At 40.6% G+C, this 18,191-nt stretch overlaps 1 long non-coding RNA gene across 1 annotated transcript in view; it reads right to left on the reverse strand.

Annotated features, from left to right (window-relative positions):
- Positions 1–6,289: 6,289 nt before the first annotated feature.
- Positions 6,290–18,191, reverse strand: part of LOC128590821 (uncharacterized) — a 37,518-nt gene continuing 25,616 nt past the window's right edge. Inside the window, exon 5 of the long non-coding RNA XR_008381341.1 lies at positions 6,290–6,811. This is a non-coding gene — a long non-coding RNA (uncharacterized LOC128590821). The remainder of the gene's footprint in view (positions 6,812–18,191) is intronic.

Genomic DNA, 18,191 nt, shown 5'->3' on the forward strand with positions numbered 1-18,191 from the left:
AATTCACCTGTCATTGTTTTAATTCAGTGGCACAATGAGCATGTGACCTGGCATTGAGCAGTAACTCAGAGTACATGGTAAAGAAAGGGTGGATTCACTAGCAGATGCCGAAAATTCTACATTGTTAGAATAAGTCAAGAGCATCTGGAAAGGACGATTGGGGAGTAAAGGAGAGATCAGGGATTATTAACATTTACAAATACCTACTATGTTCCAGCACTTGACTGGTTACCTTGTTTTACCTTGATGACAACTCTAGAAGGCAGAGATTATTATCGTTTTATACCCGAAGAAATCACAGCTCAGAGAGATTGCCTCAGGTCACACAGCCAGAAATGACTGAGCCAGGTCTCAAACCCAGATCTGCCTCTGCAGACAAAGCCCATGCTCTTCCTATTCCAGCACCCGGCCTCCCAATTACACCTTCTGTCATCCTGACCAAAGCGCTCTATATGACTGTCTCTTCCTCTGTCCTGCGGTGTGAATTGTCTTCTTCGAAATGGCCTGATTCAGGGTGGGATGGGAAAAGAGGGAGATCAAGCAAAAGCAGACAAAAGTGAAGAACAGACTCCCGAGACCACCTTCTGGCAGCTCACAAAGCCAAGGCCAGGCCAGCATTCCGCCAGGATGCCCCGGTCCTAGCAGCCAGCATCCATCCCAACCAGTCCATGCAAAAGCCATTTAAGATGTGACATATTTTAAAAATATCAACCCCCATAATGTCTTTACTGGGTCCCTGGAATGTGAGGACACTGACTGTTGGTTTTTGAGAGAAATAATGTCAAATATAAATGCAGCTCTAAGGTCAAAGGAAGGCTTGTGAACAGTACTTACTGCTGGGAGGAAATTCACACTGAGAAAAAACCCAAGGCTTTCCAGTCATATATATTTTTTTTTTTTGAAGGCCTTAAAATTGTGAGCAGACAAGACCAAGTTTACATTTACAGTTTTAAGACATATTATAATTGTATTGCTTCAGTGTAGACTTATGGCATAGATATTATTATTACTATTGTTTTTGTTGGGGATACATTGAGAGTACAAGAAACCAGGTTACACTGATTGCATTTGTTAGGTAAAGTCCCTCTTACAATTATGTCTTTCCCCCAAAAGGTGTGTGGCATAGATATTGTTAACTGTGTAAATATTTAAACATAATACTTATTCTTCTGACTACTCCAATTCATCACCAATGTCTAACTCCTTAGAGATGAGCACCTTCAACATCTTACTGTACATCTAGATTTTTTTCCTATCCATGGAGGAACAGAAAATATATCTAAAATATGTTTGTTTTACGAAAAATTAAGTTATAAAAACTACTCCGTGACTTACTTTTTATACATAATATAACAAGGACATCTTCCCTCATCAGCATATATAGATCCATTTTGTTCTTTCCATAACTGTATGGTATTTTGTATGTGAATGTACTGTAACTTTGACTCTTAATTTTGTATATTTAGAGTGTTTTCAATATTTTGGTATCTTAAACAATGCTACCATAACATCCTTGTGCATTTTTGCACACTTGCATAAATACTTCAGTAAGAAAAAAATACTCTTTAAATACCTTGCTCTCCTTTTAGCAAATTCATGTCAAGTTTTATCTGTGCCTATTTTATAGAAATTTATGCATATATTTATTATTACTTTATATAACTTACTGATGTATCATTTCACCAATATAATGTGTTGGTATTAGAATTATGTATTCATACAGTTCTTGATTAGATACAGTCCTCAAATATAAAATTGCCTTGATAATTTTACAGCTATTTGCTTTCACTCATAGATAATAGACCACCAAGGCAGTGAAAATCAGGCACCATCCCAACAGGTTCCAAGTACTGACAAAACTCAGAATACTAACTCAGTGAGGATTAGATAATCAGAGAGGGTTTTATTGAAAGAGCTGGAACTTCAGCTACACCGTGAAACATAAGGTTTGGGGTAGGCTGAAAGACAGGGAAACCAAGAATGTGAAGCTGAGGAGTCAGGACCATGGACAGAGAAGAGATGGGCTGGATGGACAAGCATCTTTGAGAGGAGTCTTGAGGGAAAAGGTAGGAGAGGCAAAGTGAGGCTTTATAACGAAGGTTTTGAAAAACAGAGCAAAAGGTAAAAATCTGATGTGGAAATAGAAAATAAGAACTATTGGACAACTGGTAGATATATGAAGCAGGGTATCTGAGACATTCATACAAAGAATCAACATGGCTCACAATAATGGCTACTGCTTACTCAGAGCTACTCTCTGCCTGGCCCAGCCTATGTGATTGAATTAATCATTTCCTTTAGTCTTCCTCATGACCACCCTTTGGAGTCAGTATGATAACTAATACCGTAAGTGAGAAATGCTTAGGTTCAGAGAGGCTAAGTAGATTGCCCAAGGCTCCATAGCTTGCAAATTAAGAGTTGAAATCTCAACCATCTTCAAAACTGGGTACCATGCTGAAATGCAGATTTACATCACAAATATTACGGAGATTAAATTTAACATTAGTGCATAGCTTCAAAAATGAGATGTTCCTTCCTTTTCCATGGTTTCCCTGCTTCTTAGAAAACTATGAAAATGTAGTTTTCTAAAAAAAAAAAAAAATTGAGTTCCAAACACCCTTGGGATACCCTGTTTCCCTGAAAATAAGACATCCTCCAAAAATAAGACGTACTTACAGGAAAGATAAGACGTCCCCTGAAAATAAGACCTAGCGCATCTTTGGGAGCACACCTTAAAATAAGACACTGTCTTATTTTTGGGGAAACAGGGTATTACAGATCCCTCCTAGCCCCTAAAGTCAATGGTGCTCTTACTTTTTATATTTTTGTTGCCAAATAATGTTGACCAGAGGAAGATTGAGCTAACAGAATCTAAATCTTACTTGGCTCCAAGAACCAGATTATACTATATAATCTTTTATAATTCTCATATGCATTAATTACTGTAATCTTACTTATGTAGTAAATATTTCTTGAGTGCCTATGCATACCTACTTTCTTTTTTGTTACTTAATTTTTATTAAACTGTAACTGTATACATTCATAAGGTACAATGTGTGCATACCTACTTTTTCAGAGGGTGTCCTGTGTTTGCATGTGATTCAGTTTTAACCCATTTAATCTACATCAACCCTATGGAGTATTTTTTCATTAAGACAGAGGCACAGTGAGGTTAAGTCACCTGAGATTACAGAGCTCCATAGCAGAATTAGGATTTAAAAGCAGATGGTTAGGATTCAGAACGTCAGTTCAATCTTAATGTTTTGCTCAATAATCATCTCACCTTATGTCCCAGGAAGTATCCCATTCTCTGCAAGCAGAGTAAGTGTTTGACCAAGACTGAATGAAAATCTTTGAGAGAAGCTATAGAATTCCATAGTTAGTGCTTTGGAATTCCAAGACTATGTTTGAATTCTAGTTTCAGTGCATGCTGGGTGACAATTTCTCTGAACCTTTTCTCATCTATAACATGGGGATACAATAATGTCTACTTCATAGGTGTTTCATCGAGCATAGAGAAAAAGGGAGTCCAAAAAAGGACCTGAATTACATTAATAAAATGTTCTAGAACTTTGGAAGTTGGAAAGTATTCATAGACACAGAATCCATCTTGACTTCAGCCACCTGATCACCTACTATAAAGAAGCCTCTAGGATCTAAGATATGCTAATTAAGAACTACAGGCATTTAAATATTAGAGTGCATTTTCATGGAAGAATAACTCTTTCTTAGGGGTGATCTGTTTTCAATAAACAATTACTAGAAACAAGAGTGGACAATTACTATGCAAAACCACGGAGCATCCTAGGACTATTCACACCGAAGGGAGGATAAGTTTCCTCTCTGATGGGGACATGCTAAATGTTAAAGATGCCTTGCGTTTTATTTACCACAGGTGATATGATGATCTTTAATACCTCAGGATCATTGTGTCGGCACCAGAACAGCCCCACGAAGAAGATTAGCAGAACTATATTGTGCTTTAAGTGATTCCCATTCTGGGAGGCCAAGACAGGAGGCTTGCTTGCGCTCAGGAGTTCAAGACCAGCCTGAGCAAGAGTGAGACCACCTTCTCTACTAAATATAGAAAAACTAGCCAAGTGTTGTGGTGATCCCAGTTACTGGGGAGGCTAAGGCAAGAGGATCACTTGAGCCCAAGAGTTGGAGGTTGCTGTGAGCTATGATGACACCATGGCACTCTACCCAGGGCAACAGAACAAGACCCTGTCTCAAAACTAACAAACAAACAAAACAAGAGAAAACAAAAATTAATTTGGAGGATTTCAGAATTCCAAATGAGGAATCACAGATGGGGAGAAGATTTATGAATTGCCACGTGCCGCATGAGGGCCTCCAGGTACCAGCTGGATTGAACTCTGGATAACAGGCATCATCTTTACTGTAAAAATAGGAAAACTGAGGCCCCAGGAGGGCAACAGATTTCTTCCAGTCTTCTGATAACTCGATTACAACCTGCAAACCACAGCTGCAGGTAAGCATAGGCGTTAGATGCCGGGATTCTTTTTTTTTTTTTTTTTTTTTTGACCTAGGGAGTCATGTAGCAAAGCCATCGGTTGTGGGCAATGAACCCAGATTTCTGAGAAAATTTTGACTTGACATAGATTTAATTTTACTGTATTCTGGAGTCTGAATCTACCCCATATTGCTATTGTATTGAATTCTTCCTTGATGACTTTGGGTGCGTTGGAGTAAACAGGACCTCTTATTCTAATATCAATCGTTCACAACAGTGACTCTATTTCCTTCTAATGACCAGTTTAGGGAGTATATCTGAGGCTAGTGAAAAAGTCCTTTTGATTCTACAATATTACAAGCAATTATCTTGACCTACAGAATTATGAGGTCTGCAAGAGAGATATTCTTTTAAAAATATCTTTTTTTTCAAATGGTACAAGTGAAAAAGCAAAAGAGATCACGTTATCTTCTCTTTGATCTATTTATGCATAACTACTATGGCAGTGCAATCAGACAAACACGTGACTACGCAACGGTGCAGGGGACAGTCTTACCAACCAACAGCACCGTCCCTGCACGTTGGCACCTCGAGTGTTCCTCTGGCGCTCACTCCCTCCTGTAGCCACACTCTAGGGAGGTGGCTTCATTTAGGAGCTCTATGGAGTCCTTAGGTCAGTTGCTGTGGCTCCCAGTCTCAGCACCACTCTAAAAAGAGCCTCTCATTTAGTCCTCTGTCATAATGACCACGTCAGCTAAAATCGGCCAAACCAAATGGGGAGGGGCAGGAGGGCAGATAGAGGGGAAACAGAAACCACCCACCTTCCTCACCTTCTCCCTTCTGCCTCCTTTCCTGAGCTCCCTGGACCATCTCATCAACAGCCTCCCTATATCCAACCAGGCACCACTCAGAACAATTTATCATGCCGAAGCTTCTCCAAGCCTCATAGCTCTCACACCTCCTCTCCCACGTGGACAGTCCTTCTGGAAGATAAATACCTCCTCCTTGGCATTTGTTTTCCCAAGTGTTGGTTTTCTAGAATGTAAATAGTTAAGCCACTTGACACATTTATTTCCCTTTGGATTTGAATGTCCTGGCAAATAAGGTGGCTTCTCATATTGAACCTGCCAAAATGCAGTTTGAGAAAAGCAAAGCGTAGTTAGGCTGTAGGAAGAGGGAACATTCTCCCGGGCTAATGTGTGCGAGGATTTTTACTTGACTCCTGTTAATACTAATGGACAGGGATCTGCCACAATCCCGGTGCACTGAGATGAAAATATATGCTTGGGTATAGAGATTTCCTGTTCCACTCTTGATAATTCATTGTGTGATGTGATCAACTTATACTATAATAATGGCACTTATACATCACACTTTGAAGATGCTTTTTATTGACTTAATGTGAATATTATTGACATCGTTTATTACGGAGAAGTATCTTGTAGTAATTGAAATACAATATGGTGTCATTAATCATCCTGAATGCAAAATGTTAACTTTAAACTGGTCACACTGTATTAAATGCTTCTCTAACCATAAAGCAATTTGATTTGCAAGTCCATAAAAAGCTGGATATTCAGGATTTAGTATAACTAGCACTTAGAACACATTTCTATATTAGAGATCTGAACAGTTTGCTTTAACTGAAATAAGCAATATTGTTCTGTCTGGGTAGATTTTCTCTTTCAGAATGTATTTATTGGGTAAAGTGACTGTTTGAAGTCATTTTCACATGACCAGAGAACAGGACTGTTTTTCCCCTCTCTGTATTGATCTTGAAAACTATCTTAACTATCTTACCCATATTTTCAATACTTAACACACGGGAAACTTAAATAAAGAAAATGATACTGTCAGACAAACAAAAATTTATTTGTTATCAAGTAGTGATGGAAATTTTTATAGGTCAAACCATTCAGGGCGGGGGGGCTCATGTTTCTTTTCACACGGGTGAAATTACAATTACAATTACAATTACAAAAATTGTTTCCACCTGGAAAACCACAAGTCTGAATTAAAAAAACAAAAACAAAAAACCTCTTTTTCTATTTGGGTTGAACAATATATCAAGAAAATCATTGTTTGGTTTTAGCTATCATGTTAACCTTGTGGTGAAGAAAAATTGAAGTCCATCTAATCAAATGTCTTAGGCCTATGACAATTGATCTACATTTCTAATTAGTTCTGCTTGTAAGAAGCTGCTTGTTTTATCCCATCATTTATAAAAACAACTCTGGTATTTTTGTATTTTTAAAATATATACCATAATTCTATTTGTTGTTGAAATAGTCTTCTTTTTGGATTATAGAAGTCATACACGCTCATAACAGATAATCCCTGAAAAATACAAAGAAGAAATTAAGTCACTTATAAGGCCTCAAGGCAATATTGTCAAAAGCTCATGTCACCATTTTGAATGACGCAGGGAGATGTTGGAAACACGCGTTGAAGATGTTGCCTTTCCTTTTCATTTGGGATAAATTGCTAAGCTGTTTAGAACCCTGGATGTGACAGGTAGCACCGAGCAGTTCTATGTCACTTCACATCCAACTTTTGTCAGTAGCATTTCTCTTCCTAGGCACACTTATTTTTGACCACTTAGCAAAGAAATTAAAATGAAAATGCATGAAGAATCCCAGAAGGTAGTCTGCTTTGAAAAGCTGTTTACTTGCCTTGGGCATGGTTTGAGAGGCCAAAGGTCAAGGATGAGTCACCAGAAAGCCCCAGGGCTATCCATTCAAACTCTTTCATCTTGCTCTGTTTTTGTTGACACCAGCTGTGCCTACCTTAATCCTCCCTGTGAATTTACATCTTTTTTCTTAATAATCTATAAGCAAACTGTAGAAATGGGGCATGTGCTGACTAGCAAGTCATAGCTGGGGAGCAGGTGATAGGGAAAAAAGGCAAAGGGGAAAGAGGTATAATAGGTAACAAATTCCTTCTTACAGACATCAGAGAAACCAACAGTGGGTTAGACAAGACTTGATTTGACTCAGAGCATGGGTGGAATACAGGATTCTTAAACATTATCCAATCCCCGAAACAAAGGAATGATAATATGCTAAATTTCTTACAAGAATCTCAAAATATATTCCAGGAATAATTTTTTTTTTTAATGTAATAGGTGGCAAAACCTTTCATGATTTTAAAGATTTTGAGAGTGAGGAAAACAACAAGCATTGTGGATGATATGCAATGCTTGTATTTTGCATGTATGTTTCTAATAAATAGCACTGTCTAGGTAAGACGCTCTGCCAGAATCACTCTCTTTCCTAAAACGTAAAGGTGGAGATGAAGTGGATGTTAATGGATTTCTGAACCCACTCAGCATGTGAAGAAAAGGAAGCAGTGGCAGAAGGAAAATCGGTGCATCTTGGTCAAAAGAAATATACAAATGCATTAATGAGATAAAAGCAGAGCATTTAAAAGAAAATAAGAAGAAAAACACGAAAGTCCCGAAAATGCACCGTGATGGGCTATTACCTGAAGAGTCCAATTAAGAAACCATACCAATTACTTGACTCTACTTGACTCCTATATTGGTCCACACATTGCTGGGTAATGCCTGATTGTGGCCCCAGCTGTGGAAGGCAGCAGGCTGGAACTCTGTGCTGAGGTTCACAGAAAAAGTGGTGCTGATGCTTTGACTCTGCGAGGAAAAGCAGAGGGCAAAAAAAGCATCGAAGACAGAGAATACTCCAGGAAACAGCTAGGAGATTTTCAGCATACCATTATTTCATTTTCCATGCAATGGGAAAAAAAAAAAAAAAAAAAACTAACCTTAAATATAAACCACAAACATGGGGGCAGGAAGGAGGTGAAGGAAGGGTCTTCTCTTCAGAGAGACAGGAGCCCAGCCTGGACGTGATGGGTAAGGCTGAGATGCTGAGTGCCCTGCTGTATCCCTTGGCAACAGCCATTCCCAGAACAGCTGTCAAGCAGTGACTTAAATGGATGACCCAAGTGCTGGGTTTGTTTTTATTTGGTTGCTTGTTTTTTAACCCTGATGTACAGCTTTGAACACCCAGGGACTCTCTTTATTGGAAGATATAAGCTTGCAAATATTTTAGGTTTAGAACGCCTTTTCTTAAATACCCAGGGGAAACAACTTCACTGCCATAAGCCCCAAAGAAGTGGTAAATATATTACCCTTAAAAGCCCAAATTCCAAAATTTACTGCATACCTTCTGCAAGCACTATCATTCTAATTAATGCTTTCTGCTGGTTTTAAGAAAATAGTGCCACCAGGGCCATTTCTCCATCCTATCCTAGTGAGGTCAGACTAACCTGGACCCAAACTCTGACTCTAGCATCTTGGTTGTCTAGTTTGAGGCATCCACAGCCCTCTCCCCCTGATTTGTACATCTACAAAATGAGGGTTATACAAGGATTTCCCTCCTTTCAAGGTGATGAAAGGAGATGAGGTGTAGGTGATGCGCCTTGCCCAGTGCAGCTCCGCAGTACTATAAGTTAGTGAGCCATTATTAGTGTATTTTAGTAATGCAAAATGCTTTTTATAGTATTAGTTAAGTGAAAACTGCTATCATTAGTATGACATATCATTATTTTATGTATCACTAAGAAAAAAAATTGATGCCAATAAACTATAACAATGCTTTCTTGCAGTTTTTCATCTTACACTTTTTCAAAACTTCTCTTAAATTTATTAGTTTTTTGCATGTATCACTCCTGCGCATAGATTAAAAGGGAAATGGGAGTTAAATAGTTTAATGTATTCCTACAACTTTTTAGTATTAGAGCCTAATTCTACGGAATGTCTTTCTGAGTTATTAAAGCTCTGTACCGAGACCACCAGGCAGAACTGCTGGCCACACTAAACTGGGTTTATTAAACTTGCTGAGAAAGAGAAAGCACCACCTTCCCAGAGCCGCAACGTTCTCAGACGGGAGTCAGGGAAAGGTACTTGTCATGTTCCTTGAGATGTGGGGGTGGTCCCAAGGTGGTTTAGGGGCACAAATTAGTGAGGGCTGGGCAGGAATAGGTCAAAATTTGTAATGCTAAGAGTTGCTGGGAGTCAGCGGTTTTAGCTTGTTGGAATATGTGGGTCTGATCAAGCTCATGTCAAAACCCTTCATGTTTAGTTTGCTATGCATGGCATCGTTTGCATAGTTTATATGACTCATTGTTATCAATATCCACATTTTCCCACTCAGTATCAAGCTGCATTCCATTAAGGCCATCAGTGATACAGGGTGCTTCTCCCGCCGCTAACTTTCCTTTGCTGTCACAGACCCATTCTGAAAGCTTCGATGCCCATGTGTATGTAGTATTGTTAACTACATCACAACTGTCGCCTGGCTGATGGTGTCCATGACACTGGGGATACTTCTTGGTTTTATAATTGCTAGAATGTGAAAAAAATGTGCAACTTGGAATCAATAAAATGTAGTGATAATTTAATAACAATAAAATCTAATTCTCATCTTGGAGAGTAGGACCAATCACATATTTAAACTCTGATTAGAGAACTATTCAATTCTGGGACGTAAGTAACAAACTATATCATAAAAATTGTAGCACAGGCATTTTTATTGCCATATAGACCCCTTTCTAAACCTAAAGGGGAGTTTTTATTGTTTGTTTTGTTCTGTTCCTGATAACTTTAGCATTAATTTTATTTCTTCAATTTAACAATTCACTGTGCTTTCAAGTCTTTTTCTACTGGGAAGGTATCTTGTCAAAGAAGTAACGATCTAAGCCAGGTAAACAGAAAACATTTGAAGTATATTTCCCCTAGACTTGCTGTTCCAATTGGTGAAACTAGAAAAGATAAGGATACTCAAAGGTGCATTTTTAATTGTATTTTTTAAATTAGGTATCTACCCAGAAGAAAAACATTACTTTTACCATAAGGACATTCACACTAGAATGTTCATCACAGCTCAACGCACCATTGCCAAGATGGGGAATCAAGTCAAGGGCCCATCAATCCATGAATAGATTGTATGATATATGTACATCATGGAACATTATTCAGCCATAAAAAGAGACTTTACTGCATCTTCTGTGTAGGATAATATTTAGAAATAAACATAAGGAGCAAGCTTGTACCCACGGCAGAGCTGCTGTTCTTTCGCATCTCTGATCACGCAACATTCTGTATTAACCTGAATGGAGCTGAAGAACATTCCCCTTAGTAAAGTATCACTAAAATGGAAAACTAAGTATCCCATGTACTCAATACTAATATGAAACCAACTATATGCTCACGCAAGAGAAAAACACAATTAAATTCAAGAGAGGGAGGGGGGAAGAGGATTGCTAGGCTCTCACCTCATGGGCACAATGTAAGGATGTACAGCACACCTCCTGGGTGAAGGGCTCGATTTCAACTTGTATTTGGCCTGACAAATGCAAGCAGTGTAACCTAATCCTTCTTATTAAATTGAAATTTTAAAAAATAATAAATTTAAAAATTGAATGGCTTTGAACTTAGCTCTATCTTAACTTGCCCAATAAGCACAATAGTAGCTCCCAAGAAGGTTAAGTCCAGGATCAAGCAATCCATCAGGACTCTGACCTTTGGACTCACTGATTCCCCCAAAATGGTATCTGTTTGTTTACCCATTCACATGCTGGGTTGGGGGCAGGGATGCAGAGGAAGAGAACTGAACACCATTTATATTGTTCATATTATGCTTTCGTGTGAAAGATTACCCAAAACATCAGGTTTACAGATAATGGCCAAGGAACATTATGACAAGAATGGGCCAAAGTTCATGTATTATAAGGGTGACAAAGAGCTTTAGAGGTCCCATACAGTGAACAGATGTTAGAGCTCCATTCCCTCTCATGGCCAATAACAGTTCAAATTAAAATATTGTAATACTAAGTCAGAAAATAAGTTGTCTTTTCTTCAACAACATTCTGATTTCTCCATGACTCTTCTGATGCTTCTTTTATTGTGATATACAAAATTTTCTTTTTTTCTTTTTTTTAACAAAAGAAATGTGAGCCACCCCCGTATCACTGATATCCTGAGCATACGTTTTGTCTGCCTGCTGGGTAATCCACACTGGGTGGCATCTTGCTACGATTCTGGATTGGGAAATACTCTCAGCTTCAGGCTGTGCAGAATAGAGACATTCGAATAAGATTGTGGATTTTTTATTTTTTTTCTGTTGTTGTTCATTTGTGAGCAAAATCCCTCCCCTACCCCTTTCCTAAATCAGTGTCAAATAGGTTGTTTCTCAAAGTACAATTCAAATTTTCTTTACTGCAGATTATTCACTCTGTTGGGTTTCTTTATCTGAAATTATCCTGGGGAACCATTGTGTTTGAAGCTCAAAAATGATATGAAAAGTCAAGATAAAAAAAAAAAAAAAAGGCAAACCTAAAAGCTGAAGGCGGGTGATGGAAGCAGGAAAATCATTCCTTGAACTCCCCAGGAGTTGATCAAAGAGACAGCCATAAATTGCAACAAAGGCAGAGATCTACTCTGCTCTGAAAGCCAGCCAGAAACACTGGAAATGTTTCATTATTTATTTCATTAATTCTGTGATAGCAATTTCTACTGACAAGATTTGCAAATCTAATCATTTATTAATGAACCGCGTCTGGTGGATTGTGCTGAAGACTTTCCTTAGGTCCCAGCCCCTGTGCGGCTGAAGCCCTTTGCAAACTGCCAGCTTGCTCTCTTGCCACAACATGACATTGAGATTTCCAAGATCCCCACCGGAGCTGTGTCTCTCTCTGCACTTGCAGGCATATTCCAAGATGGCTCCCAGGCACAGTCCTGCTCAAAGGACCGGCATGATGGCCAGTTTCCAGCAAGAATAGAGTAAACATGGTTTCTTCTACTTGTAGAGAACATTTTCTGAGAATCACAACTTGGTGGTTTTAAGTATCGGTGCAGACAGGAACAAATCATTTAAGCTGTATTTGCATTATTGTTACTCACCCCGATGCAGATAAGGTTAACCTGACACTTGACTAAGACATTGACTTTTCCTGGAAATTTCTCTGTGGTTTCAGATATTTCCAAAATCTCAGCCTGTTTCCTTGGTGACCGGCTAAGCCTTATTCCCTATAAACCAACATGGTCTGATTCATCAGTAAACAGCAAGGCAGCCACGACCCAACTTATACCCTTCCTATAGATTTCCTGGAAAGTAATCCCCTCCCTGAGCTATTTCACAGCCTCCATTGTGGATATTTCACAGAGCACAGCAAAAAAATAACAAAAGTCCCATAACCGTGTGCGTGGGGAACAACAGCATTTATGGAGATAATGAAATGCAGAAATGAAAACCCCTCAGCAAAGCCCCTTTAGAGGTGCCTAAGCTCTGTTCATTAATCTGTGATAATTAGACTTATTTGCAGAGGTTAACAGCAGTGGCACATGGTAATTAAGCACTCCCTTTCTACCAGAGGGATCGAAAATGCTTCTCGTGTGACACGTTTCCAGTCTTCAGGACATGGTATGTTTGCTTTACAGCTCAGGTTTCCTTTAGGAAAAAGAAGTTGCATTCTATATATCTGTAACCAGATGTCACTTTCTGTAATGAGAGGCAATATCATGTTTTAGTTGTGAACTCTGGATTGAGAGTAGGGTTAGAATCATCACCTTCATCACTGATTGGCTTATGACCTTGGACAAGTTTTTTAATCTGTTAGCTTCAGTTTCCCCATCTGTAAAATGGGGGTGGTGATATCTTCTTCAGAATGTTGTAAATCATTTCATAACAATGACACTGATAATGGCTAACTAATTGAATATTTACAATATGCCTTGTGCCATCCTAAACCCTTCATGTGTACCCACCAAATTTCATTTACAGATGGGGAAATTAGAGCCCAAGACATTGAGTACCTTGCCCAAGACAAATCTTAGGAAGCAAATGATTTAATTCACTTTGAGATGTTCAAATCCCTTCAAAGCAAAAGTGGGCATAGATTTACCATGTAAAAAAAATGCATTTCCTTCTTGCCTCTATAATGAAAGTACTACTTATGTACTGGAACAACTTTATTCTTATTAACAGACTTGATTTGAGCTTAGCTGGGTATAATCCTATCTGTGAAAGAACATATAAAGAATTATTGGAATGCAGAAAGATGTTCTTTCTTCAGTTTTAATAATTGCACTAGATGAGGTAATAGGTATGTATTCAAAGCTCATAGCATGATTCTTGGTGCATACTAAATGTTCAATAAACAATTATTATCAAACAAGTAAATAAATGTGCAGAAGAGCTGCACAAAGAATGAACCATACTTTTCACTTGCACCCAGATCTGGACATACTTGAGATAATTCATACACAGTGGAATTTTGGTCCATTTTAGCAAAAAAGCAAACAGGTAGCTTATAGGATTAAAAAAGAGGAAGGAAAAAAGGTGGGGAAAAGGGAGGGAGGGAGGAGAAATAAGAAGCATACATAAAAAGTAGCCAAACTTTCCAGTCCTCAGATCCTATAAGTGAGATTTAAAAAGCCTCTGCTCCTAAGAAAGAGAAGGGAGGCTTTGCCGGTACTTTAAGATGTTACCAGATCGAGTCAGAAAATAATAATGAAATATAGCTATTTTGCCCCAAGACAGGGTTTGCTTTTAGCTGCTATTCCAGTTAAAAGCCTCACCTTTGTGAGCGGTGCTGTCTACTCGCATTGTGGTTGAATCCATGCTCACAGGCCAGGCAGTCTTAGAATAAGGATCTCAACAGAGAAACAAAAGCCCTGAGCCTGAGCTTGGCTGGTTTTCCACACACAGTTGGTACATTCATTAGCAGTTCCTGACTCCTCTCTCTGCACAAGTGTGTAAATGGGCAGCACACTACTTGTTTTTGCAAATCTTTTTACTTTGGGGGGGAAGTAGGAGGGGGGCTTTTAAAAGACAAGCATTGACACTTTCCACAAAGAAAGAAAATCCCTGTGGCACCAAGGAAAGAATTAAAAGAGCTCTAAGGAATGATCTGGGAAGTTCCACCAAACCTCATTCGCATGGTTTGAAACCATTCCCACGCCTTCCTGCAGCCGATGAGAACAGAAGGAGATTTCCAGTTGACTCCTGGTTTACCCAGAGCTCACCTTTGTCAGTTCTGACCTGAATTTCCCCTGTAACATCAACCTTTCCTTTGGCTTGTGGCGTGCCAACACTGTCTTCCAAGAAACAGTGAAACTAAAACCAGCACAGCTTCATTGCTTCAGCTTTTCCTTCCCTTCCCGTCCCTTCCCTTCCCTTCCCTTCCTCTCCCCTCCCTTCCCTTTCCTTCCCTTCCCTTCCCTTCCCGTCCCGTCCCTTCCCTTCCCTTCCCGTCCCTTCCCGTCCCTTCCCTTCCCTTCCCGTCCCTTCCCGTCCCTTCCCTTCCCTTCCCTTCCCTTCCCGTCCCGTCCCGTCCCGTCCCGTCCCTTCCCGTCCCTTCCCTTCCCTTCCCCTCCCTTCCCTTCCCTTCCCTTCCCATCCCTTCCCGTCCCTTCCCTTCCCTTCCTGTCCCGTCCCGTCCCTTCCCTTCCCCTCCCTTCCCTTCCCCTCCCTTCCCTTCCCTTCCCTTCCCGTCCCTTCCCGTCCCTTCCCTTCCCTTCCCTTCCATTCCTTTCCCGTCCCTTCCCTTCCCTTCCCGTCCCTTCCCTTCCCTTCCCCTCCCTTCCCTTCCCTTCCCTTCCCTTCCCATCCCTTCCCGTCCCTTCCCTTCCCTTCCCTTCCCGTCCCGTCCTGTCCCTTCCCTTCCCTTCCCCTCCCTTCCCTTCCCCTCCCTTCCCTTCCCTTCCCTTCCCTTCCCTTCCCGTCCCTTCCCTTCCCTTCCCGTCCCTTCCCTTCCCCTCCCTTCCCTTCCCTTCCCTTCCCTTCCCTTCCCTTCCCTTTCTTTCCCATCCCTTCCCTTCCCGTCTCTTCCCTTCCCTTCCCGTCCCTTCCCTTCCCTTCCCTTCCCTTCCCTTCCCTTCCCGTCCCTTCCCTTCCCTTCCCTTCCCTTCCCTTCCCTTCCCTTCCCTTCCCGTCCCTTCCCAGATAGTTTTCTAAATTGGGCTAACTGGAAACAAATGGCATATTTTGGCTGTTTTGGCAGAGTTTTCCATCCATACAGCAAAAGAAGACACAGGATTTAACCAAGAAATTGTTCAAGAAGTCAGCACCCTTACACCACCACTCCGCAATACTGAAGGAACTCAATGCAGTGGAGCTTTTTTTTAAAATAAAAAGTGTAAATCTCTCCAGATTGCCCAATTTCTACCACATGGAGTATTCTTTCCATTTTCTTTTCATTAACCAAACTAGACAGAATATGAATTCTTGCCTTTATCTTCTCTTTCTAACCTTTCTTCTCATATAAAAACCCTACTTCAGGATCGCTTTTCTCCCAGTTTGTGACAATCCACGTACTGATGCAAAATAAGCAATCTTTGCCCACAGAGCCTCACAGATAAAGTTCAAAGCGTGATTATGAAAGTAGTTGTGTGTCTTAGGTTTGAATTAACAGACACTAAGCTGGAACGACAATGACTGAAAGATAGAAAAAGATTCCTCTTGTTCAAGTAAATTAATTAGTTGGATTTATATGAGGAGACAGAAGGGAAGAAGTCAGGCTGTGTCCCATATTAATAACTCACTTGGGAGAAGCCAGATTGGATTGAAAGCAAACGACACAGAGGGAGGGGCCACCGGGCTCCCCTATAAGCCAAGTAGCCTCGGTTTTCCTGCCTTGCACTCTATAACCCCTACACATACAAACACACATCCTCATTCCTGACATGAAAATGATGTCATCTTTCTTTTTGACTCACCAACCAGACTACACTAATCCCCTGCAGCGTGAAGGCCAGCAGGAGGCTGCTTAAGGGACTTCAGGCCCGTGAATAAATGATGACCCAGTGGTTAGGGGCGGCAGCATGGATACATTCAGGATGCATTAAAGCAATTAGCTGGAAGAGGAGTGAGAGCACAATTTCTAGTCCCCAAGCAGGACCAGACCATGCTTGGAACAGGGCGAGGAGCTGTACAGCCTAAGGCTGGTAAGAGCCACTTAGCAAAATGGCTGCGCATGAAAGAAGTGTGCAGTCTCACCCTCTTGGCCTTGCTTCATACGAGCGCCATTAAGGGAGGATTTCAGCTTTACGGGAGCCACAAAACTGATTACTTCTGCAAATCAGTGTACCAGCCTTGTTGCAGATGATTTCAAATCAAGGTTTGCAAACTGGTATACCACTGGTCAAATCTGGCCCATGCATGCTCTTTGCTTGGCCAGACTGTGCACTTTGGGTTGATATTTTAAAAAATTAGGAGACTTCACAAAAATATAGATTTTTAGATTATCTTGAAAATCCAGCAAGTCTGGAAAAGCTGGGTGGGCATGCCTGCAAGACACTAACATGTTGGAACTGAGTACCAGCTTTTCTCTTTAACCAGCCATGTGCTCTCTAGTTTGCCACAGTCCCTACCACTCCCTATTACCTAACTCCCATGTTACTTCATTCATTTACTTGACCTGTTTACACCTACCTGGACCTCTGCAAACTTTTGAGTTTGTGACCTTTACTTTAAATGGCTGCTGAGTTAGATTCAATCAGAAGTGTAAGGTTACATTCTGGATCTGTCAAGCACATTTTACACATGAACACTTCCCAGTTCCTACTTCTGAAAGGTTTACCTCCAGCCTTGCATGAGAGTCTCCTATACATGGCCACAACTCTTGAGTCTGCCATCATCACAAATGCAGAGATGCAGCTCTTGAATAGACACACTCAGCTATTTCAACCTGGCCGAGGATGGTAGCCGTGAAGTAGCCAATAGAACAAAGGGGTATCTGAACACAATTTTAAATTAATTCAGCACATTTGGGCAGTGTTGATGCCTACTAGAATAAGAACAGCCAAGAATGTCACAAGCTAAATAAAATGCCATCCAAAGCACCCTGAGATCCAGAAACTGCTTGGCATATTTTGCGATACTTCACAGTGGGATGAGATGTGAGAAATAGCCCCTAACATACAAAAACAGGCTAGCCGAGGTCCATAGCTCTGATTTCTCTTAATAGACACTAGAGCCTTTCCATCATGTTCCTGGCTTATTCAGATCCATAAAGCTTTGTCTGAATTTTTTTCTTGTTCAGATGAATTTCCAATTGGAAGTATCATTTAAAAACAGAAGAAAGAGCTCCCATGACAAGGGAACCAAATCACGCCGCCTGTCTATGAAACGTTTTCCTCCTTCCCTTGCCCTCCTCTAAACCCTCACATGCTTTTCTCACTTCTTGCTTTTAATCTCTGCTCTTCTCCTACCCAGCCACTTAGCCCAAATGGGAAGCAGGTGCTAAGTGGCCGCTCCCTCCTTTTAGCTCTGCCACATTTGGGTGCTCCTGAAAGGCATCTCTCAGTCTTCTGGTGCCACCAGAGCCCCACGTTAGCAATTCCTTTGCTTAAAACTAAAGGAAAAAGCATGTGTTTCAGAGATGGCTGAGAAACGCATGTGACTGCCATGCCCCTAATGAGACCCTAATAGATCGCAGTAAAAAGTACCTGGTACAGGGTCAGAAGATGAATAATTCACACTTTCCTTGCATGCTGAATTAACCTTGACTTATTTCATGCTTCCCGCCCCCATCACACTGACTTTTGCTTCTCTCCAGGCTGGAGTGAGCTGGAGTCATTCAGGTGTGCTTTTTAAAATCCCCTTTGGAAACTTCTTCTGCTCTATTTGGATCACAAGAAAGTGAGAGTGGTTGGATAAGCTGTGCTCCCTGCCTGGAAGAAGGGGTGTTGTGTGGA

This window comes from Nycticebus coucang, chromosome 7 (genome assembly GCF_027406575.1).
Source record: "Nycticebus coucang isolate mNycCou1 chromosome 7, mNycCou1.pri, whole genome shotgun sequence".
Classification (NCBI taxonomy): Eukaryota; Metazoa; Chordata; class Mammalia; order Primates; family Lorisidae; genus Nycticebus; species Nycticebus coucang.